At 44.1% G+C, this 15,486-nt stretch overlaps 6 non-coding genes across 6 annotated transcripts; all 6 read right to left on the bottom strand.

Annotated features, from left to right (window-relative positions):
* Positions 1–3,975: 3,975 nt before the first annotated feature.
* On the bottom strand, positions 3,976–4,047 carry trnac-gca (transfer RNA cysteine (anticodon GCA)). Its single transcript has one exon. It is a non-coding gene; the product is annotated as a tRNA-Cys (tRNA).
* A 1,990-nt stretch (positions 4,048–6,037) lies between these two features.
* trnac-gca (transfer RNA cysteine (anticodon GCA)) lies at positions 6,038–6,109 on the bottom strand. Its single transcript has one exon. It is a non-coding gene; the product is annotated as a tRNA-Cys (tRNA).
* A 242-nt stretch (positions 6,110–6,351) lies between these two features.
* trnac-gca (transfer RNA cysteine (anticodon GCA)) lies at positions 6,352–6,423 on the bottom strand. Its single transcript has one exon. It is a non-coding gene; the product is annotated as a tRNA-Cys (tRNA).
* Positions 6,424–7,978: 1,555 nt separating this feature from the next.
* On the bottom strand, positions 7,979–8,050 carry trnac-gca (transfer RNA cysteine (anticodon GCA)). The gene has a single exon. It is a non-coding gene; the product is annotated as a tRNA-Cys (tRNA).
* A 3,443-nt stretch (positions 8,051–11,493) lies between these two features.
* On the bottom strand, positions 11,494–11,565 carry trnac-gca (transfer RNA cysteine (anticodon GCA)). Its single transcript has one exon. It is a non-coding gene; the product is annotated as a tRNA-Cys (tRNA).
* A 1,472-nt stretch (positions 11,566–13,037) lies between these two features.
* Positions 13,038–13,109, bottom strand: trnac-gca (transfer RNA cysteine (anticodon GCA)). Its single transcript has one exon. It is a non-coding gene; the product is annotated as a tRNA-Cys (tRNA).
* Positions 13,110–15,486: the final 2,377 nt, after the last annotated feature.

Genomic DNA, 15,486 nt, shown 5'->3' on the forward strand with positions numbered 1-15,486 from the left:
TAGTAGAAATCTAGAATTCACTCCCCCAAAAGGCTGTGGATGCTGCGGCAATTGAAGCTTTCAAGACTGAGATCGATAGATTTTTGTCAGGGAAGGGTATCAAGGAATATGGAGTAAAGGCAGGTAAATGGAGCTGAGGTGCAGATCAGCCATGATCTAACAGAATGGCGGAGCAGGCTGGATGGGCTGAATGGCCTATTCCTGCTCCTAGTATTCATAGAATCATAGAATCATAGAAGTTACAACATGGAAACAGGCCCTTCGGCCCAACATGTCCATGTTGCCCAGTTTATACCACTAAGCTAGTCCCAATTGCCTGCACTTGGCCCATATCCCTCTATACCCATCTTACCCATGTAACTGTCCAAATGCTTTTTAAAAGACAAAATTGTACCCGCCTCTACTACTGCCTCTGGCAGCTCGTTCCAGACACTCACCACCCTTTGAGTGAAAAAATTGCCCCTCTGGACCCTTTTGTATCTCTCCCCTCTCACCTTAAATCTATGCCCCCTCGTTATAGACTCCCCTACCTTTGGGAAAAGATTTTGACTATCGACCTTATCTATGCCCCTCATTATTTTATAGACTTCGATAAGATCACCCCTTAACCTCCTGCTCTCCAGGGAAAAAAGTCCCAGTCTGTCTAACCTCTCCCTGTAAGTCAAACCATCAAGTCCCGGTAGCATCCTAGTAAATCTTTTCTGCACTCTTTCTAGTTTAATAATATCCTTTCTATAATAGGGTGACCAGAACTGTACACAGTACTCCAAGTGTGGCCTCACCAATGTCCTGTACAACTTCAACAAGACATCCCAACTCCTGCATTCAATGTTCTGACCAATGAAACCAAGCATGCTGAATGCCTTCTTCACCACCCTATCCACCTGTGACTCCACTTTCAAGGAGCTATGAATCTGTACTCCCAGATCTCTTTGTTCTATAACTCTCCCCAACGCCCTACCATTAACGGAGTAGGTCCTGGCCCGATTCGATCTACCAAAATGCATCACCTCACATTTATCTAAATTAAACTCCATCTGCCATTCATCGGCCCACTGGCCCAATTTATCAAGATCCCGTTGCAATCCTAGATAACCTTCTTCACTGTCCACAATGCCACCAATCTTGGTGTCATCTGCAAACTTACTAACCATGCCTCCTAAATTCTCATCCAAATCATTAATATAAATAACAAATAACAGCGGACCCAGCACCGATCCCTGAGGCACACCGCTGGACACAGGCATCCAGTTTGAAAAACAACCCTCTACAACCACCCTCTGTCTTCTGTCGTCAAGCCAATTTTGTATCCAATTGGCTACCTCACCTTGGATCCCATGAGATTTAACCTTATGTAACAACCTACCATGCGGTACCTTGTCAAATGCTTTGCTGAAGTCCATGTAGACCACGTCTACTGCACAGCCCTCATCTATCTTCTTGGTTACCCCTTCAAAAAACTCAATCAAATTCGTGAGACATGATTTTCCTCTCACAAAACCATGCTGACTGTTCCTAATTAGTCCCTGCCTCTCCAAATGCCTGTAGATCCTGTCCCTCAGAATACCCTCTAACAACTTACCCACTACAGATGTCAGGCTCACTGGTCTGTAGTTCCCAGGCTTTTCCCTGCCGCCCTTCTTAAACAAAGGCACAACATTTGCTACCCTCCAATCTTCAGGCACCTCACCTGTAGCGGTGGATGATTCAAATATCTCTGCTAGGGGACCCGCAATTTCCTCCCTAACCTCCCATAACGTCCTGGGATACATTTCATCAGGTCCCGGAGATTTATCTACCTTGATGCGCGTTAAGACTTCCAGCACCTCCCTCTCTGTAATATGTACACTCCTCAAGACATCACTATTTATTTCCCCAAGTTCCCTAACATCCATGCCTTTCTCAACCGTAAATACCGATGTGAAATATTCATTCAGGATCTCACCCATCTCTTGTGGTTCCGCACATAGATGACCTTGTTGATCCTTAAGAGGCCCTACTCTCTCCCTAGTTACCCTTTTGCCCTTTATGTATTTGTAGAAGCTCTTTGGATTCACCTTTGCCTGATCTGCCAAAGCAATCTCATATCCCCTTTTTGCCCTCCTGATTTCTCTCTTAACTCTACTCCGGCAATCTCTATACTCTTCAAGGGATCCACTTGATCCCAGCTGCCTATGCATGTCATATGCCTCCTTCTTCTTTTTGACTAGTGCCTCAATCTCCCGAGTCATCCAAGGTTCCCTACTTCTACCAGCATTGCCCTTCACTTTATAAGGAATGTGCTTACCCTGAACACTGGTTAACACACTTTTGAAAGCCTCCCACTTACCAGACGTCTCTTTGCCTGCCAACAGACTCTCCCAATCAACTTCTGAAAGTTCCTGTCTAATACCATCAAAATTGGCCTTTCCCCAATTTAGAATTTTAACTTTTGGGCCAGACCTATCCTTCTCCATAGCTATCTTAAAACTAATGGAATTATGATCACTGGTCCCAAAGTGATCCCTCACTAACACTCCTGTCACCTGCCCTTCCTTATTTCCCAAGAGGAGGTCAAGTTTTGCCCCCTCTCTAGTCGGGCCATCCACATACTGAATGAGAAATTCCTCCTGAATACACTCAACAAATTTCTCTCCATCCAAGCCCCTAATGCTATGGCTGTCCCAGTCAATGTTGGGAAAGTTAAAGTCCCCTACTATTACCACCCTATTTTTCTTGCAGCTGTCTGTAATCTCCTTACATATTTGCTCCTCAATTTCCCGTTGACTATTTGGGGGTATGTTTCCTATGATCCTTAGGGTGGGATGGTCACTAAGACCTCTCTGAGCTGCTGGTTTCGACCAGGAGCAGCAGATGCCTACGATCCCCATATCTGTCATTAAATGTATAATTTATTGAATCCCTCGATTAGATTATGTTTCTGCAATCACCCCAGGTATCTGTAATTCTCTCCGTAAGTGAAGTGCACGGTTGAGTCGTTATGTTGAATTTCTAAGGGGACCTCCCAGTTCCATGAGATCTGCTGACAAATTCACCACAATCATAACAAACAAGAAATATTTTCTAACAAATTATTTTCTGTTCACTTACTGTGGTCATTTCCTCAGTAAACAGGCTAGGAAGCATTTCACCTGTTTGTTTACACCTTCAAACCCAGGCCTCATTTACAACTTGTGTTTAACCCATTCCCACCTCTTAACAATCGTCAATCCCAATTTAAACAAGCACCTGAGCCCACGAACCAGCCTCAAATCCCGAGAATTACGCCGTTTAATGGGAATTAGCATTTGTTTCCCTCTTGGCGATGGCTTCCAAAGAATGGATTTGACCAAACAAAACCTGCTACTCTGGGCAAATACCCTGCAGTGACAGGACACCAGTGGAGGCCTAAACCACACCTCTGCAAAGGTGATTTCTGTGACAGTGTAAAATAATTCCCTGCCATTCCACTGTTATTTTTTTTATTCATTCTTGGGGTTTGGGCATTGGTGGCAAGGCCAGAATTTATTGCCCATCCCTGGTTGCCACTTGAGAAGGTGGTGGTGGGCCATCTTCTTGAAGTGTTGCAGTCCGTGTGGTAAAAGTGCTCTCAGGTCAGGAGTTCCAGGATTTTGACCCAGCGACGCTGAAGGAATGGGCCATATATGTCCCAAGACAGGATGGTGTGTGACTTGGCGGAGTTGGTGTTCCCATGCACCTGCTGCCCTCATCCTTCGAGGTTGCTGCAGTGCATTTGTGAATCTTGCTCCACATTAACTTTTATTCTCAACATAAACAGCACTGAGTGAACGCCTGGCTTGTAATAAATAACCTCTTGATCGCTGCCTCCACCATCAAAACCCCAATCCACACCTTCATCACCTCAAGGATCGATTGTTGGTGAAAAGCAGTTATGAGGAGTTATTATTATCACTGAGCTGGTGCGGAGGGAGGGCGATATCATGAGTGCTGATTTGTGAAACATAAAGGTTATGGAGGGGGCACCCAGATTTGAACTGGGGACCTCTTGATCTGCAGTCAAATGCTCTACCACTGAGCTATACCCCCAGATGCATAGTACAATCTGATGGGTTTCAGAATAAAGTATCCCATAGTACAGGACACCATCAGGGATTTAAAAAGTGTCGAAGAGTTGTGGTCATTTCAAGAAATTCATAGACAATGTAAAACATTGCTTTAAATGGCATCAAACTGTTTATTCAGTATTATTATTAATGGTTATAATAATCATAGACATGGTACAGAAGGTCAGGCTGTGTAACTTTCATTTACTTCTGATCACATAAAGTTCTGTGAGGGAGCACCCGGATTTCAACTGAAAAACCTTGTGATTTGCAGTCAAATGCTCCACCACTGAGCTATGCCCCCAGATCCATATATACATTTTATGGGCTTCAGAATTAAATAGTCCACAGTACAGGACACCATCAGGGATTTTAAAAGTGTAGAAGAGATGGCATTAAACTGTTTTATACAGTATTCTTATTAAAGATCACAATAATCACAGACATGCAACAGAAGGGAAATCTGTGCAACTTTTCTTTACTTCTGATCACATAAAGTTCTGTGAAGGGACACCCAGATTTGAACTGGGGGAAACGGCTTAATCAGCAATCAAATACTCCACCACTGAGCAATACCTCCACACAGGAAGCTTTCTTTAGCACTGTCGATTGACCTACACTGCCCAATTCAAATACAGCTCATTTTTGCTGCAATATCCCCAAAACAAACATCATTTGAAACCTTGAGTGAGGCAGCTGTCCCAGTGATTTTTGGTTTAAATTGTGAAATCTAACTCAGGCCCAAATCCCATCGTGCAGGACACCATCGACCTGGGAAACAGGAGCAGAGAAGATGACGTCAATCCGCAAATACTTTGTTTGACGCTAAACTCGTCTTTTAAGAGTCCGATATCTTTGGCTCTAAAATGCTTGTGGGGAATTATTACGAATTAAAATATCACACAGCTGGTTTACAAGGACACAAATTGCAGTGTCTTTATTTATGAAACTGAAGCTTGCTGAGGGGTTATCCAGATTGAAACTGGAATCCTTTTAATCTGTTGTCCAATGCTCTACCTTGGAGCTGTAACCCCAACTACAGTACACTGGGGGCAGCATTCATCCACTTTCAAACACCCACTGTTTATTTATGATCCGAAGGATTTTCCCACGTTCCCTGATCATTGCTCCTAATTCCCAGTGGCCTCACAGTGGCACCTTGTTCAATGGCACAAAACGGGGCCTGAATCTGTCTCACACTGGTAGATAAGTGGGGCCAAGTTTAACTTCAGTCACGGTAATTATTATTCAAATGATCTTCACAGCAATGATTGAAACCGAAGTCACCCTTTGGTAACACGACCATGAGGCAAAGGGGCAAACTGTATATTCCACTTTGTTGTTAAGGGGGCAACTGGATTTAACCAGGGGACTTCACCATTTAAGGGGAAAAGCTGTTGGTGGCAAGGCCGGCGTTTATTGCCCATCCCTGGTTGGCCATTGAGAAGGTGGTGGGAGGCCTTCTTCTTGAACTGCTGCAGTCTATGTTGTGCAAGTGCTCCCACAGTGCTGTTTGGTCGGGAGTTCCAGGATTTTGACTCAGTGACGATGAAGGAACGGGCGATATATGTCACATGTCAGCATGGTGTGCGATTTGACGGGGAAGTTGGAGGTGATGGTGTTCCCATGCACCTGCTGCCCTCGTCCTTCGAGGTGGTGGAGGTCGGGGGTTTGTGAGGTGCTGCCAAAGAAGCCTTGGCGAGTTGCTGCAGTGCATTTGTGAATCTTGCTCCACATTTACTTTTGTGCTCAACATAAACAGCACTGAGTGGACACCTGGCTTCAAACAAATAACCTCTTGATCTCTGCCTCCACCATCAAAATCCCCAATCCACACCTTCATCACCTCAAGGATTGATTGCTGGTGAAAAGTGGTTCTGAGGAGTTATTGTTAATGATTATAATGATCGCTGAGCTGGTGTGGAGGGAGGGCAACACCATGAATCCTTATTTGTGAAACATAAAAGTCATTGAGGGGGCACCCAGATTTGAACTGGGGACCTCTTAATCTGCAGTCAAATGCTCTGCCACTGAGCTATACCCCCACATCCCTGTTGGCATTTGTTGGGTTTCAGAATAAAACGGTCCATCGTATAAGTCACCATCAGGGATTTAAAAAGTGAAGAAGAGATGGGGTCTTTTCAAGAAATTCTTCACCAATGCAAAATATTGATTTAAATGGCATCAAACTGTTTTTACAGTATTATTAATGATAATAATCACAGAGATGGTGCAGAAGATCAGGCTGTGCAATTTTCATTGACTTCTGATGACATAAATTTCAGTGAAGGGGCAACCAGATTTGAACTGGGGACCTCTTGATCTGCAGTCAAATGCTCTACCACTGAGCTATACCCCCAAATACATGGTAAAATTTGATGGACTGCAGAATAAAATGGTGCATAGTATAGGACACCATCAGCAATGGGGTCATTTCAACAAATTCTTACACAATGTGAAACATTGCTTTCAAAGGCATCAAACTGTTTATACAGTTACGGTAATTATTATTCAAATGATCTTCACAGCAATGATTGAAACTGAAGTCACCCTTTGGTAACACGACCATGAGGCAAAGGGGCAAACTGCATATTCCACTTTGTTGTTAAGGGGGCAACTGGATTTAACTGGGGGACTTCTCGATTTAAAGGCAAAAGCTGTCCTCCCGAGCTGTAAACCACCACAGAAATGTACAAAGTGTTCTAAACCCAAAGGAGGGAACAGATAACGTGTCTCGGTATGAAGAAGATTCACACAGAGAATACACTCACTGAACTTGCAATTCTTCATTCACTGAACCCCTTTCAACAAAGGGTAGCTGGATTCAAACCCTGTAGTTAAATGTACCATCACTAACCTCTACCTATCACTGAAGCCGGTCTTTCACTTGTCATTTTGTTTTTTAGACCAATGATGCATTTTCCACAAACTCCAACAGAAGAATTTCAGCCTCCGTCCCAACACATGTTCCACTCTGTTCACTCGGGGCTTTGAGTGTGTCTCCCCCTTGTGGGGAGCAGTGAGATTCAATGTTGCAGGAGCAAGAAATAAAAGTTAGAACAGGGATTGCACAAATATTTTAACTGATTCCTCTGCATTTAATCCGTGTAAACAATCACTATCCACACTGACATCACTATTACATTCTTCAATTTTGGGGCACCGCTCCTCAGGAAGGATCAATTGGCCTTGGAGGGGGTGCAGCTCATATTCTCCAAAATGAGACTGGGGCTTAGAGGGTTAAATTATGAGGACAGGTGGCATAAACTTGGTTTGTATTCTACTGAGTACAGAAGATTGAGGGGTGATCTGATCGAGGTGCTTTAAATGTTCAAAGGATTTGATAGAGAAGATCCAGAGAAACTTATTAACTCTGGTGGGGGAATCAAGAACATGGGGCCTTCTTCTTGAACTGCTGCAGTCCATGTTGTGCAAGTGCTCCCACAGTGCTGTTTGGTCGGGAGTTCCAGGATTTTGACTCAGCGACGATGAAGGAATGGGCGATACATGGCACAAGTCAGCATGGTGCGTGATTTGACGGGGAAGTTAGAGGTGATGGTGTTCCAATGCACCTGCTGCCCTCGTCCTTCGAGGTGGTGGAGGTCGGGGGTTTGTGAGGTGCTGCATGAAGAAGCCTTGGCGAGTTGCTGCAGTGCATTTGTGAATCTTGCTCCACATTTACTTTTATGCTCAACATCAACAGCACTGAGTGGACACCTGGCTTCAAACAAATAACCTCTTGATCTCTGCCTCCACCATCAAAATCCCCAATCCACACCTTCATCACCTCAAGGATTGATTGCTGGTGAAAAGTGGTTCTGAGGAGTTATTGTTAATGATTATAATGATCGCTGAGCTGGTGTGGAGGGAGGGCAACATCATGAATCCTTATTTGTGAAACATAAAAGTCATTGAGGGGGCACCCAGATTTGAACTGGGGACCTCTTGATCTGCAGTCAAATGCTCTACCACTGAGCTATACCCCCACATCCCTGTTGGCATTTGTTGGGTTTCAGAATAAAATGGTCCATAGTACAGGACATCATCAGCTATTTCAAATGTGAAGAAGAGATGGAGTCATTTCAAGAAATTGTTCGACAATGTAAAACATTGCTTTAAATGGCATCAAACTGTTTATTCAGTATTATTATTAATGGTTACAATAATCATAGACATGGTACACAAGGTCAGGCTGTGTAACTTGTGTGTAGAAGCAGAGAATGTGGGTCGGGCTTTAAATGAATATTTTATCTCCGTATTCACATGGGAAAGGGATGATCCGGACGTAGTCGTTAAAGAAGAGAGGTGTGAAATATTGGATAAGGTAAACATAATGGGAGAGGAAGTACTAGAGGGACTGGATTGCTTGAAAGTTGCTAAGCCACCAGGGCTGGATGGATTGTTTCCTAAGCTATTGAAGGAAGCCAGGGAGGAAATAGCGGATGCTCTGAGGATCATTTTCCAATCCTCACTAGATACAGGGGAGATACCGGAGGACTGGAAGACTGCAAACATAGTACCATTGTTCAAAAAGGGTACGAGGGAAAGGCCGAACAATTATAGGTCGGTCAGTCTTACCTCGGTGGTGGGCAAACTAATAGAATCAATACTGAGAGATAGGATAAACTGTCACTTTAATCAGGGATAGTCAGCATGGATTTGTTCAGGGAAGGTCATGCCTTACAAATCTGATTGAATTCTTTGAGGAAGTGACAAGGAGGATTGATGAGGATAGTGCAGTGGATGTTGTCTACATGAATTTTAGTAAGGCATTTGACAAGGTCCCACATGGCAGACTGGTCAGAAAGGTAAAAGCCCATGGGATACAGGGAAATGTGGCAAATTGGATCCAAAATTGGCTCAGTAACAGGAAACAAAGGGTAAAAGTCGATGGATGTCTTTGCAAATGGAAATCCGGTCCAGTGGTGTGCCACAGGACTTAGTTTTGGGTCCCTTGCTGTTTGTGGTATATATTAATGATTTGGACTTAAATGTAGGGGGCATGATTGGCAAATTTGCAGATGACACAAAAATTGGCCTTGTAGTTGACAGTGAAGAGGATAGCTGTAGACTCCAAGAAGATATCAATGGTTTGGTGGAGTGGGCGGAAAAGTGGCAAATGGAGTTCATCCCGGAGAAGTGTGAGGTAATGCACTTAGGGAGGGCAAATAGTAAAAGGGAATACGCAGTAAACGGGAATATATTGAGAGGGGTAGAGGAAGTGAGAGACCTTGGAGTGCATGTGCACAGGTCCCTGAAGGTGGCAGTACAGGTAGATAAAGGTTGTGAACAAGGCATACGGAATGCTCTCCATTATTAGCCGAGGTATTGAAAACAAAAGCAGGGATGTAATCATGGAACTGTATAAAACGCTGGTAAGGCCACAGCTGGAGTATTGTGCGCAGTTCTGGTCACCACATTACAGGAAGGATGTAATTGCTCTGGAGCGAGTGCAGAGAAGATTTACAAGAATGTTGTCAGGGCTTGAAAATTGCAGCTACGAGGAGAGATTGGATAGGCTGGGGTTGTTTTCCTTGGAGCAGAGGAAGCTAATGGGTGACTTGATTGAGGTGTACAAAATTATGAGGGGCCCAGATAGAGTAGACAGGAAGTACCTGTTTCCCCTAGCAGAGAGTTCAAGAACTAGAGGACATAGATTTAAGCTGATTGGCGGGAAGGATTAGAGGGGACATGAGGAAAAACTTTTTTTACCCGAGGGCGTGGGTGTATGGAATTCGCTGCCCGAATTGGTAATAGAGGCAGGGACCCTCAACTCTTTTAAAAAGTACCTGGGCCTGCCCCTAAAGTGTTGTAAGCTGCAGGGCTATGGACCGGGTGCTGGAAGGTGGGATTAGAATGGGCACCTGGTTGTTCTTCGAGCCGGCGCGGACACGATGGGCTGAATGGCCCCCTTCTGTGCTGTATCTTTTCCATGGTTCGATGGTTCTAACAATGGGACATAAACTAAAAATTAGAGCTGGGCCATTTGACAGTGAAATCAGGAAGCACGTCTTCAGACAAAGGCTAGTTGAAATCTAGAATTCACTCCCCCAAAAGGCTGTGGATGCTGGGGCAATTGAAGCTTTCAAGACTGAGATCGATAGATTTTTGTCAGGGAAGGGTATCAAGGAATATGGAGCAAAGGCAGGTAAATGGATCTGAGGTGCAGATCAGCCATGATCTAACAGAATGGCGGAGCAGGCTCGAGGGGCTGAATGGCCTATTCCTGCTCCTAGTTTCCTCTGTTCCTGAGGGTGGGATGGTCACTAAGACCTCTCTGAGCAGCTGGTTATAGACCAGGAGCAGCAGATGCTTACGATCCCCATATCTGTCATTAAATGGATAATTTATTGAATCCCTCGATTAGATTATGATTCTGCAATCACCCCAGGTATCTGTAATTCTCTCCGTAAGTGAAGTGCACGGTTGAGTCGTTATGTTGAATTTCTAAGGGGACCTCCCAGTTCCATGAGATCTGCTGATAAATTCACCACAATCATAACAAACAAGAAATATTTTCTGACATTATTTTCTGTTCACTTACTGTGGTCATTTCCTCAGTAAACAGGCTAGGAAGCATTTCACCTGTTTGTTTACACCTTCAAACCCAGGCCTCATTTACAACTTGTGTTTAACCCATTCCCACCTCTTAACAATCGACAATCCCAATTTAAACAAGCACCTGAGCCCACGAACCAGCCTCAAATCCCGAGAATTACGCCGTTTAATGGGAATTAGCATTCGTTTCCCTCTTGGCAACGGCTTCCAAAGAATGGATTTGACCAAACAAAACCTGCTACTCTGGGCAAATACCCTGCAGTGACAGGACACCAGTGGAGGCCTAAACCACACCTCTGCAAAGGTGATTTCTGTGACAGTGTAAAATAATTCCCTGCCATTCCACTGTTATTTTTTTTATTCATTCTTGGGATTTGGGCATCGGTGGCAAGGCCAGAATTTATTGCCCATCCCTGGTTGCCACTTGAGAAGGTGGTGGTGGGCCATCTTCTTGAAGTGTTGCAGTCCGTGTGGTAAAAGTGCTGTCAGGTCAGGAGTTCCAGGATTTTGACCCAGCGACGCTGAAGGAATGGGCCATATATGTCCCAAGACAGGATGGTGTGTGACTTGGCGGAGTTGGTGTTCCCATGCACCTGCTGCCCTCATCCTTCGAGGTTGCTGCAGTGCATTTGTGAATCTTGCTCCACATTAACTTTTATTCTCAACATAAACAGCACTGAGTGAACGCCTGGCTTGTAATAAATAACCTCTTGATCGCTGCCTCCACCATCAAAACCCCAATCCACACCTTCATCACCTCAAGGATCGATTGTTGGTGAAAAGCAGTTATGAGGAGTTATTATTATCACTGAGCTGGTGCGGAGGGAAGGCGATATCATGAGTGCTGATTTGTGAAACATAAAGGTTATGGAGGGGCCATCCAGATTTGAACTGAGGACCTCTTGATCTGCAGTCAAATGCGCTACCACTGAGCTATAGCCCCAGATCCATAGTACAATGTGATGGGTTTCACAATAAAGTATCCCATAGTACAGGACACCATCAGTGATTTAAAAAGTGTCGAAGAGTTGTGGTCATTTCAAGTAATTCATAGACAATGTAAAACATTGCTTTAAATGGCATCAAACTGTTTATTCAGTATTATTATGAATGGTTATAATAATCATAGACATGGTACAGAAGGTCAGGCTGTGTAACTTTCATTTACTTCTGATCATATAAAGTTCTGTGAGGGAGCACCCGGATTTCAACTGAAAACCTTGTGATTTGCAGTCAAATGCTCCACCACTGAGCTATGCCCCCAGATCCATATGTACATTTTATGGGCTTCAGAATTAAATAGTCCACAGTACAGGACACCATCAGGGATTTAAAAAGTGTAGAAGAGATGGCATTAAACTGTTTATACAGTATTCTTATTAAAGATCACAATAATCACAGACATGCAACAGAAGGGAGGTCTGTGCAACTTTTCTTTATTTCTGATCACATAAAGTTCTGTGAAGGGACACCCAGATTTGAACTGGGGGAAACGGCTTAATCAGCAATCAAATACTCCACCACTGAGCAATACCTCCACACAGGAAGCTTTATTTAGCACTGTCTATTGACCTACACTGCCCAATTCAAATACAGTTAGTTTTTGCTGCAATATCCCCAAAACAAACATCATTTGAAACTTGAGTGAGGCAGCTGTCCCAGTGATTTTTGGTTTAAATTGTGAAATCTAACTCAGGCCCAAATCCCAGTCAAATGCTCTAACACCTCTCATGCACTAATGCACCTTGAGCTTTGCAATCAAATGATTCAATAGGTAACGGCCTAAGCTTTCCACACAACTCCCCCCGCCCCCCTCATTTTGGGCACATTTCCAGCAGGGCAGCATCTTCACCCACCCTAAGATGCCCCCCCACCAATGAATCTGGCCTCATTGCAGGCCCTGCTCATTAACACACCAGGGAAGGTCTCACTGGTCTGTGCCCATGATGCCCGTCAGGGGACACAACCCTGCTGTGGGAGAAAGAGGCGGATAATGCACTGCCCGTGGGAATTTTAAATCTCCCCTTTCCTTGGTGCACGGCCTCACTCTGAGAGTGCTTGCACAGGCTGCTCCGCTGTAGTTATCAGCCGTGATTCAGTGGTAGCACTTGCATTCCTGAACTGGGTACTTATTGATCTGCAGTCAAATGCTCTCCCACTGAGCAATAGCCCCAGATCCATCTATGCATTTAAAGTGTTTCAGAATAAAATGGTCCATAGTACAGGTCACCATCAGGGATTTAAAAAGTGAAGAAGAGATGGGGTCTTTTCAAGAAATTCTTTGACAATGCAAAATATTGATTTAAATGGCATCAAACTGTTTTTACAGTATTATTATGAATGATGATAACAGACATGGTACAAAAGGTCAGGCTGTTGAACTTTCATTGACTTCTGGTGACATAAAGCACTGTGAGGGAGCACCCAGATTTGAACTGGGGACCTCTTGATCTGCAGTCAAATGCTCTACCACTGAGCTATACTCCCAGATACATATCAACACTTGATGGGCTGCAGAATAAAATGGTACATAGTACAGGACACCATCAGAGATTTCAAAAGTGAAAAAGAAATGGGGTCATTTCAACAAATTCTTACACAATGTGAAACATTGCTTTCAAAGGCATCAAACTGTTTAGACAGTTACGGTAATTATTATTCAAATGAACTTCACAGCAATGATTGAAACCAAAGTCACCCTTTGGTAACACGACCATGAGGCAAAGGGGCAAACTGCATATTCCACTTTATTGTTAAGGGGGCAACTGGATTTAACCAGGTGACCTCTCGATTTAAAGGCAAAAGCTGTCCTCCCGAGCTATAAACCACCACTGAAATGTACAAAGTGTTCTAAACCCAAAGGAGGGAACAGATAACGTGTCTCGGTATGAAGAAGATTCACACAGAGAATACACTCACTGAACTTGCAATTCTTCATTCACTGAACCCCTTTCAACAAAGGGTAGCTGGATTCAAACCCTGTAGTTAAATGTACCATCACTAACCTCCACCTATCACTGAAGCCGGTCTTTCTCTTGTCATTTTGTTTTTTAGACCGATGATGCATTTTCTACAAACTCCAACAGAAGAATTTCAGCCTCCGTCCCAACACATGTTCCACTCTGTTCACTCGGGGCTTTGAGTGTGTCTCCCCCTTGTGGGGAGCAGTGAGATTCAATGTTGCAGGAGCAAGAAATAAAAGTTAGAACAGGGATTGCACAAATATTTTAACTGATTCCTCTGCATTTAATCCGTGTAAACAATCACTATCCACACTGACATCACTATTACATTCTTCAATTTTGGGCCATCGCTCCTCAGGAAGGATCAATTGGCCTTGGAGGGGGTGCAGCTCATATTCTCCAAAATGAGACCGGGGCTTAGAGGGTTAAATTATGAGGACAGGTTGCATCAACTTGGTTTGTATTCTACTGAGTATAGAAGATTGAGGGGTGAGCTGATTGAGGTGCTTTAAATGTTCAAAGGATTTGATAGAGTAGATCCAGAGAAACTTATTAACTCTGGTGGGGGAATCAAGAACAAGGGGACATAATCTTAAAATTAGAGCTAGGCCATTTGACAGTGAAATCAGGAAGCACGTCTTCAGACAAGGGCTAGTAGAAATCTAGAATTCACTCCCCCAAAAGGCTGTGGATGCTGCGGCAATTGATTTTTGTTAGGGAAGTGTATCAAGGAATATGGAGTAAAGGCAGGTAAATGGAGCTGAGGTGCAGATCAGCCATGATCTAACAGAATGGCGGAGCAGGCTGGAGGGGCTGAATGGCCTATTCCTGCTCCTAGTATTCCTATGTTTCCTATGATCCTTAGGGTGGGATGGTCACTAAGACCTCTCTGAGCTGCTGGTTATAGACCAGGAGCAGCAGATGCCTACGATCCCCATATCTGTCATTAAATGGATAATTTATTGAATCCCTCGATTAGATTATGTTTCTGCAATCACCCCAGGTATCTGTAATTCTCTCCGTAAGTGAAGTGCACGGTTGAGTCGTTATATTGAAGTTCTAAGGGGACCTCCCAGTTCCATGAGATCTGCTGACAAATTCACCACAATCAGAACAAACAAGAAATATTTTCTAACAAATTATTTTCTGTTCACTTACTGTGGTCATTTCCTCAGTAAACAGGCTAGGAAGCATTTCACCTGTTTGTTTACACCTTCAAACCCAGGCCTCATTTACAACTTGTGTTTAACCCATTCCCACCTCTTAACAATCGACAATCCCAATTTAAACAAGCACCTGAGCCCACGAACCAGCCTCAAATCCTGAGAATTACACGATTCAATGGGAATTAGCATTCGTTTCCCTCTTGGCGATGGCTTCCAAAGAATGGATTTGACCAAACAAAACCTGCTACTCTGGGCAAATACCCTGCAGTGACAGGACACCAGTGGAGGCCTAAACCACACCTCTGCAAAGGTGATTTCTGTGACAGTGTAAAATAATTCCCTGCCATTCCACTGTTATTTTTTTTATTCATTCTTGGGATTTGGGCATCGGTGGCAAGGCCAGAATTTATTGCCCATCCCTGGTTGCCACTTGAGAAGGTGGTGGTGGGCCTTCTTCTTGAACTGTTGCAGTCCGTGTGGTAAAAGTGCTCTCAGGTCAGGAGTTCCAGGATTTTGACCCAGCGACGCTGAAGGAATGGGCCATATATGTCCCAAGACAGGATGGTGTGCGACTTGGCGGAGTTGGTGTTCCCATGCACCTGCTGCCCTCATCCTTCGAGGTTGCTGCAGTGCATTTGTGAATCTTGCTCCACATTAACTTTTATTCTCAACATAAACAGCACTGAGTGAACGCCTGGCTTGTAATAAATAACCTCTTGATCGCTGCCTCCACCA

Source organism: Heptranchias perlo, chromosome 30 (genome assembly GCF_035084215.1).
Source record: "Heptranchias perlo isolate sHepPer1 chromosome 30, sHepPer1.hap1, whole genome shotgun sequence".
Classification (NCBI taxonomy): domain Eukaryota; kingdom Metazoa; phylum Chordata; class Chondrichthyes; order Hexanchiformes; family Hexanchidae; genus Heptranchias; species Heptranchias perlo.